Source organism: Bubalus bubalis, chromosome 1 (genome assembly GCF_019923935.1).
Source record: "Bubalus bubalis isolate 160015118507 breed Murrah chromosome 1, NDDB_SH_1, whole genome shotgun sequence".
In the NCBI taxonomy this organism is placed as follows: domain Eukaryota; kingdom Metazoa; phylum Chordata; class Mammalia; order Artiodactyla; family Bovidae; genus Bubalus; species Bubalus bubalis.
Window position 1 is genome coordinate 192,991,158 of NC_059157.1, and position 10,257 is coordinate 193,001,414.

At 44.7% G+C, this 10,257-nt stretch overlaps 1 long non-coding RNA gene across 1 annotated transcript; it reads right to left on the bottom strand.

Moving 5' to 3' along the window:
• Positions 1-1,651: 1,651 nt before the first annotated feature.
• On the bottom strand, positions 1,652-9,879 carry LOC123335153. The gene is made up of 3 exons (XR_006553526.1): positions 8,003-9,879; positions 4,632-4,727; positions 1,652-2,161 (listed from the first exon to the last, which is right to left on the bottom strand). It is a non-coding gene; the product is annotated as an uncharacterized LOC123335153 (long non-coding RNA).
• Positions 9,880-10,257: the final 378 nt, after the last annotated feature.

The following is a 10,257-nucleotide window of genomic DNA, read 5'->3' on the forward strand; positions in this document are numbered from 1 at the left end:
AAAAAAAAAATTATAAAAAGAAAAGAAGAAAGGGTATAAACCATAAATTCCAAATAATATAAAGGTACAACTGTCCAAAAGCAAATGAAATGCTCTGATAATCTGAAAATTGCTAATTAAAACAAGAATAATGCTTTATTCCCTTATCAGCATGACAAAAATTTAATAGACTGATAAAAGCAGTGTTCATAAGAGTGGAATATGGGGGAAATTACATTCCTGGTAAAAGGACAAACTGATAAAGCTTTTCTGGTAATAATCTTCAGAAATCATAATCATTATCTTTGATCCAAGAATTCCTAAAGAAACACTCACAGATGTGTTATATATATAATGATATCTGATGCTATATTGCATGAAATAGCAAAAAAAAAAAAATCAGAAACATTTATGTGAGAAGCAGTTTAATAAACCACAATCACCAATTTAAAACCATGGGCTTTTATACATAACAGAGTGATATGAAAAAATGTCATAGAATATTTATAGAGCATATCACTTTTTTTATTAAAATGTGTATAAATCTGTGTTGGTAGAAAACCTACAGAGAAAAAACTGAACACACAGTTGTGTCCCATCACTTTAGCCATCACAGCACACCACACCCAACTGCATTTATTTGTTTTCATGTCTGCCTCCTCCCTGAGCTATCACGGTTTTCTTTCTTTTTCTCTCCACAGAAAGCATTCTGCAGGCATCCGTTAAATGGCTGCATGGCTGTCTGACATCAGCCCTGTCCTACTCAGCATTTTAGAGGTTAAAAGGATCATATAATCCAATATGTCTCAGTTTCAATCCCAATAGTGCCATTTACTACTTGTATGACCTTGAGCCCCCCATTTTCTCGTCCATCAGAAGGAGAAATAATGCCTATGGCATCGCACTGTTAGGAGGACTAAGAAAATACATGAAAAGCCTGTAGCGCTATGCCTGGCGCTGTTCTTACTGCTGTGAACCAACTTGGTCCAAACTTAGAGGTTTAAAACAGCAGCGATTCACTGTGCCCATGAACCCGATCTTGAGCAGGGCTCAGGAGGGAGAGTTCATCCTTGCTCCTCCTGGAAAGAGCCAGGGCCACTCTCCCGGGGTTGATCCATCACTTCCAAGGTGACCTGCCCTTTGCTGGCAACTGTTCTGGCTGTTGGTTCCTCCCCCAGTAAAACGTCTCTGCAGAGCAGCTTGAGTCTCCTCCCAACATGGTGGCTGGATTCCAAGAATAAGCGTCTCAAGAAACAGGAGGTAGAAGTTGCCCGTGTCTTCAGGTCTAGGCCCAAAAACTGGCACAATGTCACTTCCTCATATCTATCACTCAAGTGGTTACAGGGCCCAGATTCAGGCTGCCTCTGGACACGTCTTACGTGCAAAATACACACACTGGGAGTAAGCCCAACCAAAGTCTCATTACTGTAAGTCAAGTCCAAGTATAAGTGAAGCTCCTTAGTGTGGCTCTTCCTAAAGGAAATCAGTCCTGAATACTCACTGGAAGGACTGATGCTGAATCTGAAGCTCCAATACTTTGGCCACCTGATGCAAAGAACTGACTCATTGGAAAAGACCCTGATTCTGGGAAAGACTGAAGGCAGGAGGAGAAGGGGACAACAGAGGATGAGATGGTTGGATGGCATCACTGACTCGATGGACATGAGTTTGAGCAAGCTCTGGGACTTGGTGATGGACAGGGAAGCCTAGCATGCTGCAGTCCATGGAGTTGCAATGAGTCAGACACAACTGAGCAACTGAGCAACTGAACTGAACTGATAGAGGCTAGTTATTTTCAACCCTACATGCAGACACGTACTCCACACACATTGGTGGGACGAGCACAGAATAACCACAGTAGACACTCCTGTTCAAAAAAGGGAGAAACAAGAGGCTGCATCAGCACAGTTGCAAAGCAATTCTGTGCTCCAGCTGTACAGATGGCGAAGTTTCTTTCTAGGGCCCTGGACTCTCTGGTGGATGTTGGCTGCACCCTCTGGACTGTCGTCTCTTCCTGTAACATCCTTTGTTTTCCGTAAGAACACTCCATCGATGCTGTAGCTTTCTCAGCCTACTTCCTACCCGTACAAGTTGGAGCTTTATTTTGTCTCTTTCAACCCAGTCTGGTGGTGCTTCCTATCAATAAGGGCTTCCCTGGTGCCTCATTTGGTGAAGTATCTGCCTGCAATGCAAGAGACCTGGGTTCAATCCCTGGGTCAGGAAGGTCCCCTGGAGAAGGAAATGGCACCCCACTCCAGTATTCTTGCCTGGAGAATCCCATGGACAGAGGAGTCTGGCAGGCTACAGTCCATAGCTTGACAAAAAGCCAGACATGACTGAACAACTAACACATATCAGTCAGTAAGTATTAGAGTCAAGGTCAGGAAGCAACAGTTAGAACTGGACATGGAACAACAGACTGGTTCCAAATAGGAAAAGGAGGACGTCAAGGCTGTATATTGTCACCCTGCTTATTTAACTTCTATGCAGAGTACATCATGAGAAATGCTGGGCTGGAAGAAACACAAGCTGGAATCAAGATTGCTGGGAGAAATATCAATAACCTCAGAGATGCAGATGACATCACCCTTATGGCAGAAAGTGAAAAGGAACTCAAAAGCCTCTTGATGAAAGTGAAAGTGGAGAGTGAAAAAGTTGGCTTAAAGCTCAACATTCAGAAAACGAAGATCATGGCATCCGGTCCCATCACTTCATGGGAAATAGATGGGGAAACAGTGGAAACCGTGTCAGACTTTATTTTTTGGGGCTCCAAAATCACTGCAGATGGTGACTACAGCCATGAAATTAAAAGATGCTTACTCCTTGGAAGGAAAGTTATGACCAACCTAGATAGTATATTCAAAAGCAGAGACATTACTTTGCCAACAAAGGTCCATCTAGTCAAGGCTATGGTTTTTCCTGTGGTCATGTATGGATGTGAGAGTTGGAGTGTGAAGAAGGCTGAGCACCGAAGAATTGATGCTTTTGAACTGTGGTGTTGGAGAAGACTCTTGAGAGTCCCTTGGACTGCAAGGAAGTCCAACCAGTCCATTCTGAAGGAGATCGGCCCTGGGATTTCTTTGGAAGGAATGATGCTAAAGCTGAAACTCCAGTACTTTGGCCACCTCATGCGAAGAGTTGACTCATTAGAAAAGACTCTGATGCTGGGAGGGATTGGGGGCAAGAGGAGAAGGGGACATCAGAGGATGACATGGCTGGATGGCATCACTGACTCGATGGACTTGAGTCTGAGTGAACTCCGGGAGTTGGTGTTGGACAGGGTGGCCTGGCGTGCTGCAATTCATGGGGTGGCAAAGAGTCGGACACGACTGAGCGACTGATCTGATCTGATTGAGTCAGTAATACTATATTATTAGAGTCAATGTGTGCTATAAACAAAGTGAATTTAGCATGCGTGCATGCATGCTAAATTGCCTCAGTCGTATCTGACCCTGCAACCTTATGGACTGTAGCCTGCCAGGCTCCTGTATCCATGGGATTCTCCAGGCAAGAATACTGGAGTGGGTTATCATGCCCTTCTCCAGGGGATCTTCCCGACTCAGGGATCAAACCCACGTCTTGGTTTCCTGCATTGGCAGGCGAGTTCTTCACAACTAGCGCCACCTGGGAAGGCCAGGGGCTCTTACTGTTACTATGATTAATAACATGGATAAAGATACTAAGATGCCTTACCAAGCAGGCAATATTTACAGAACCTTTGCAGAACACAATTAAATAGGTAAAAAGAACAAGATGACATTTAATAAGGGTAAATAAAAGTCCTGTATGTAGACTTTAAAAATCAATTTCATAATTACAGGATGGGGAAGCTTTGGTTTACTGGCATGCCTGTCTCCCCAACTAAGCTGTAAGCCTTTTGTAGGAGAAAATTGAGGGGATTTAGTTGACAGCAAGCTCACAATGAAACAAAAGCATGAAGAGACACACACTGTAAGTGGCATTCTGACAATGTAGCTTATAATCAGGATGGTGAGGGAAGTAAAACCACATCACAGGAGTAACTTTTGAGCAAAGAAATGACTTCACCTGGAGAAGAAAAAGCCTCAGGGAAGTAAGACCAACCTGGGGGCAGGTGAGCCAACTTCATAGTCTGAAAGGCTGTCATGCAAAAGAAGAGATGGACTTGGCTCCAGAGGAGAGTTAGCATAGATGGGGTGGTACCTCCAGGAAAGCTGGCTTCCAGAAGAAAAGCCCCAGAGCTGTTGCTGTCAACCTCAGAGAGTTATTGGCATCATGTCAAGAGTTTTAAGTAATACTGATGCCAGGACCCACCCCCCAGAACAATCCTATCTGAGTCTCTGAGCGTGGGCCCCAGGCAGTAAGGATTTTGTCAAACTTACCAGGAGGTTACATAGTGCTGCCATGACGGTGTATGTGGGACTGACCCAGATAAGTGAGCAGACTTACAAAGAATTGACTTATCCATCACCAGAGGGGTTCCAACAGGAGTCAGTATTGCGACTGGAGATTCTGCATTAAGTGAGGGACCAAGTGAACTTAAAAAACCCCTGTAAGATCCACAGATTCAAGGGCGGTAAATGAATCAACTCCATCACAGAGAGCTCAGAGATTTTTCCTTGCTGAGGGAGCTGTGTGCCGAGGCCCACGTGCTCCAACCATGGTGCTCTTACCTCCTGGAACAGAGAGCTGTACTCCCTCCTCTCCACAGCAGGGGTCTCTCAGATAGGCTTCTGGGCCCAAACGGGCAGTTTGAGTCAGAGAGTAACCTGTTTGGAATGGTTACGAAAATGGGAAGTTTAGGGGAGAGCAAGAGAGGAAATGAGGCATGAAAGCCCATGACCTGGGTATTTGAAATTCTGTGACCCCATTTCTACAGAGGCCCTCCTGCCTCCTCAATTTCCGCCCACTGAATCCTCAACCCAACTCCAGCTCATTTTTTTTTTTAATTTTATTGGAGTATAGTTGCTTTACCATGTGGTTACTTTCTGTTGTACCACAAAGTGAATCAGCTATATGTACACATACTTGCCCTCTTTTTTGGATTTCCTCCCCATTTAGGTCACCACAGTGCACTGAGTAGAGTTCCCTGGGCCATACAGTCCTTTTGCACAGCAGACTGTGTCAGTTGCCCCGTTGTGTTAGGCTGACTCTTTGCGACCCCATGGACTATAGCCTGCCAGACTCTTCTGTCCATGGAATTCTCTAGGCAAGAATACTAGAGTGGGTTGCCACTTCCTTCCCCAGGGGATCTTCCCAACCCAAGGATCAAACCCAGGTCTCCCACATTGCAGGCAAGTTTTTTACCATCTGAGCCACCAGTAAGCCCTTGGCACAGCAAAGGAAACTATAAACAAGGTGAAAAGGCAACCCTCAGAATGGGAGAAAATATTTGCAAATGAAGCAACTGAAAAGGGATCTATCTCCAAAATATACAAGCAGCTTTATATCACAAAAATAAACAACCAAATCAAAAAATGGGCCTTAGACCTAAGAAGACATTTCTCCAAAGAAGACATCCAGCTCTTTATCTCAAGCTGAACTGTTCTCTTTTTTTGAATTGCTTTTCTTTCCATTTAGATAGCTAACATTACCTGCCATTTGCTGTTGGCAAAGTCCTCATGAGATAGTTCATTCTTATAAGTCAGTGTCTGGAGCCTCAGCTACCCAATTCTCTGCCCTTTTCTGAGCTCTCCAGTTCTATTTCTAGACCTTTCTATTAATGAGTGCAGTAGGGCATTAAACATTCCAGCTCTTACCAGCAGCCTGGAAAGAGAAATAACCATTCTGATCATCAGATGATCCACTTCTGCCAAAATTGTATTTCACAAGCAGAATCCTTCCATGTCACGACTCCCGCCTTAAAAGAAGACACCAGTGCAACCCCGTATCCCACACACCAAGAGCAGATACCTAACATGTCCAGAAGGATATCTTCTTTTTCCACAAGATCTTGTTTAATTGTTTTTCTATTTTCAAATATGGGAATCCCTAACATCGAGCATTGACCAGGACAGGTGGCCAAAAAGAAAAATTTTCTTATAATTTGAATACAGATGAAAGAGGGGGAAAAAAGTGTTCTAAATCACAGCGCTGTCTTCTGAAAGCCAAGTGCATATTATAAAACTTTCCCGGTTCATTTCAAGCAACTGTTGAGCTCATCAATGCTTTATTTGTGAAAGCAAATGCCTAGCCTTACAAAACATCTATTCAAACAACCATGACTCAGAATTCTGGGACTTTCCTGCCTGTCTGGGAATTATGCTTATGATACAAATGCCGAGTTAATAAAAGCCCGCCTTCCACGCGTCAAAGACCTTTGCAATCTTAAAGAAAGAGGAAAAAAAAGAAAGCTTGCACTGGCAGCCCTTCTTTTGCTATGTAAATGACATTTGTGAGGTTTCATTGTACTTAGAAATAATCAGAGGATTTTTAGGGCAGTGAAACTACTCTGCACTCACTGCACTGGTGGATACATGTCATGTACGCTGGTCCAAGCCCAGAGAAGGCGTAGCACCAAGAGTGAACCCTCATGTAAACTATGGACTCTAGGTGATGACGCTGTGCCAATGTATGTTTGTCAACTGTAACAAACGTACCCCTTTGGCCAGGGCTATTGGTAATGGGGAGGCCATGCTTGTGTGGAGGTAGGGCGGTGTTTGGGAAATCTCTGAAACTTCTGCCCAATTTTACTATAAACCTAAAACCTCCTCTAAAAAGTAAAGTCTATTTAAGAGACATCCATGTAGAGAACAAATGTATGGACACCAAGAGGGAAAAGGTGAGTGGGATGAATCGGGAGATGGGAGTTGACTTATATACGCTAGTGATACTATGCATAAGGGCTTCCCAGGAGGCGCTAGTGGTCAAGAATCCACCTGCTAATGCAGGAGACACAAGAGATGAGGGTTCGATCTCTGGGTCAGGAAGATCCCCTGGAAAAGGAAATGGCACCGCAGTCCAGTATCTTGGCTGGAAAATTCTGCAGACGAGAGGAGTCTGGCGGACTACAGTCCATGCGGCTACAAAGAGCAACTGAGCACTCTATGCATAAAATAGATAATTAAAGAGAACCTACTGAATAGCACAGGAAACGCTCTGTGGTGACCTAAATGGAAAGAAAATCCAAAAAAGAGGAGATATATACATAAAAGCTTAGCTGATTCACTTTGGGGTCCTGTAGGAACTAGGCTTCCCAGGTAGTGCTGAGGGCAAAGAACATGCCTGCCAATGCAAGAGACAAGAGAGAGGTGGGTTCGATCCCTGGGTCGGGAAGATCCCCTGGAGAAGGGAATGGCAACCCACTCCAGTATTCGTGCCTGGAGAATCCCATGGACAGAGGAGCCTGGCAGGCTGCAGTCCATGAGGGTCACAAAGAGTGGGACATGACTGAAGCGACTTAGCACGCATGCACAGTAGAAACCAACACAACATTGTAAAGCATCTCTGGTCCGATTAAAATTTTTTTAAACCAAAAGTAAAGTCTATTCTTTAAAAACTAACAATCTTGTTGGAAGAAGGTCTTCCTTAGTGCTCTCATGGACTCTGAATGAATTTTGCAAGAATGCTTTCTCTTGAAACACAAGAAAGTATGGATACATCGAGGAGGTTGCCTTTGGAAGCTGGAGTTTTTAGGGTAGATTGTTACTCCTTTGAGATGTCTGTACCCATCTCCCAACCTGGAAATCTCTTCCCCCTCCTCCCTGTCACGCTGAACTCAGCTGAAATGTCATCTTCTCGGAGAACCCATAACTCCTTCCTTCTCTCCCTCATCATCCTACCTGAAATAGCCCCATTTCTTGGCATCACACCAGCCTGTCCTTCCATCGCTGCACCCCAGTCTTTACCCAGTGTGTCAGAATGCTTTTCTTTCTCCCTCAGATTAAAGTTTTCCCAGTGCTGAGAAAGGTGTCTCTTCATTCTGTAATATTTATCAAGAACCAATGAACCACTAGAGAGAGGTGTCTGCCTCCATTACCAGGACCCTGCCCAGTTGAGACAGAGAAAGTCAGATCTCCATGTTAAACCGCCAGCAGTGACTCACCAGGCCATCCACAGCATAGATCTATTTGGGGGTTGGCAGGGCTTCCCAGGTGGCTTAGATGGTAAAGAATCTGCCTACTTTGCAGAAGACCCAGGTTCAATCCGTGGGTCGGGAAGATCCTCTGGAGAAGAACATGGCATCCCATTCTAGTATTCTTGCCTGGAGAATCCCATGGACAGCGGAGCCTGGTGGGCTACAGTCCATGGCATCAAAAAGAGTCAGACAGGACTAAACGACTAACACTTTCACTTTCAGGAGCTGGAAGAGGACTGAGGGAGGGCAAAGAAGAAGGGATGGGGGAATCATCCAGAAGTTAAGAAACCACACTGTCACTTGGTTAAGATCCATAGACTCCACTCTTAAAGGGACATCACAGCCTGAGATATTTATGAATATTGAAAATATCCCACTCCCTTGGGATAATGGCTTAAAAACACAATGAGGCCATTTATAAGCTCACAAGTCTCCCAAGCAATCAGTGGGAAATTTACTTGGAGGTTCCATGCTTTGTTTGCCAACTCCCAAGAATACACACACACAGCAGCAGCAGCAGCATCCAGACCTTCTAACACTCTCGGGTCTTAACCTGGTTAGGCAAAACTTGCCAAGTCCCCTTAGTGAGATGGGAGTCACCTCTAATATGCTTTCTCCCAACACCCATTATCTGTGTCACCTCCCTTCCCACATTCTACTCCTCAACACCAAGCTACCAAAAAGTGTTCAGTGGCCACAGCCATGGTGGAGGAGCCAGGAGATACATACATATTCCAGGGGAGGGGGTTATTTAGTTTCATCCGTGCATTAGACCCAACACAAGGGGGAAAAGTCAGCAAGTGCAAGGGAAAAAGTTTCTTTGATCTTCAGTCTGGAAACAAAACACATTGACGTGAAGCCATGAGAAGCCAGAAACCATGAGAAGCCAAATGAGAAACCACAGCTTGACTCTCAAAATTAAACATCATTATCAAGTTTTTGCAGGTCCCTTACGGCACCTAAAACCTCCATTTCAAAACAAACCAAAACTGTGGCTGGAGCTGAAGAGGCTCTCATAATAGGTGAGCCCGTGGCCTGGGTGAGAGTCAACGTCTTTCTCAGCTCCCCTCGCTCAAAGGCATTAACACCTAAAATCTTCACCCCCAATATAACTCAGTGCGGCCACTCTTTTTATCTTGGCAGCCTCTGGAAAACTTTCGCCAAGGTTCTGGGCTCTTTCAGTCAACATGACCAATTCCACATCCTTTTATTAATTACTAACCATTTCCCCTTGTAGTCCTTCCTGAAATCCCTGCTTTGATCTGCCTGACATGTCATATGGTGAGCGCGTCTGAGACCAACCCCTCCCGTGGCTGACTCAGAACTGGCAGGCCTGGCAGACACACACACAAGTAAGGGCGACATTTCCTGGAGATGCTAGAGGAATTCTACCAGGAAATCGACAGCCATGCGCAGAGAATTCATTTTGTTCATTCCCTCTCTATTTATGGATTGATCGCCTCTTGATATGTGCTAAAAAAACAAATTTCAGGGGCTATCATAAATGCCCTACATCCTGTCCCTAATTTATTTAGTTCAAGAAAAGAGTGTGGATTATGAAACCAGTCAATTCTGATGAACTAAATTAGGTTCTTAACCAAGAAGACCCACAGACAGGTCCCCTGGCAGCTTCTGTTAACTTTTCCAAAGGCGCCTAGGTGTCTGCAGCTCCCGATCAGGTCAGAATGGCTAGTGATGCCACGCTCTCTCAATTCATCCCACCTTCTCCTTCCCCGACTCTTTCCACAATTCTGTCCTCTGTCTGTGAGAGAGTAGCATTGAAACATATACACTACCATATGTGAAATTAGACAGTCAGTGGGAATTTTCTGTGTAACACCAGGAGCTCAAATCCAGTGCTCTGTGACAACCTAGAGGGGTGGGATAGGTTGGGGAGGTGAGGGGGTAGTTCAAGAGGGATAGAACAAACATGTACCTTTGGCTGAGTCATCTTGATATACAGCAGAAGCCAACACAATATTGTAAAGCAATTATCCTCCAATTAAATATATATATATATATATATACATACACATGGTGTGGTGGTTTAGTCCAACTCTTGCAACCCCTTGGACTGTAGCCCACCAGGCTCCTCTGTCCATGGGATTCTCCAGGCAAGAATACTGGAGTGGGTTGCCATTTCCTTCTCCAGGGGATCTTCCCAATCCAGGAATCGAACCCAGGTCTCCTGCATTGCAGCCAAATTCTTTACCGACTGAGCT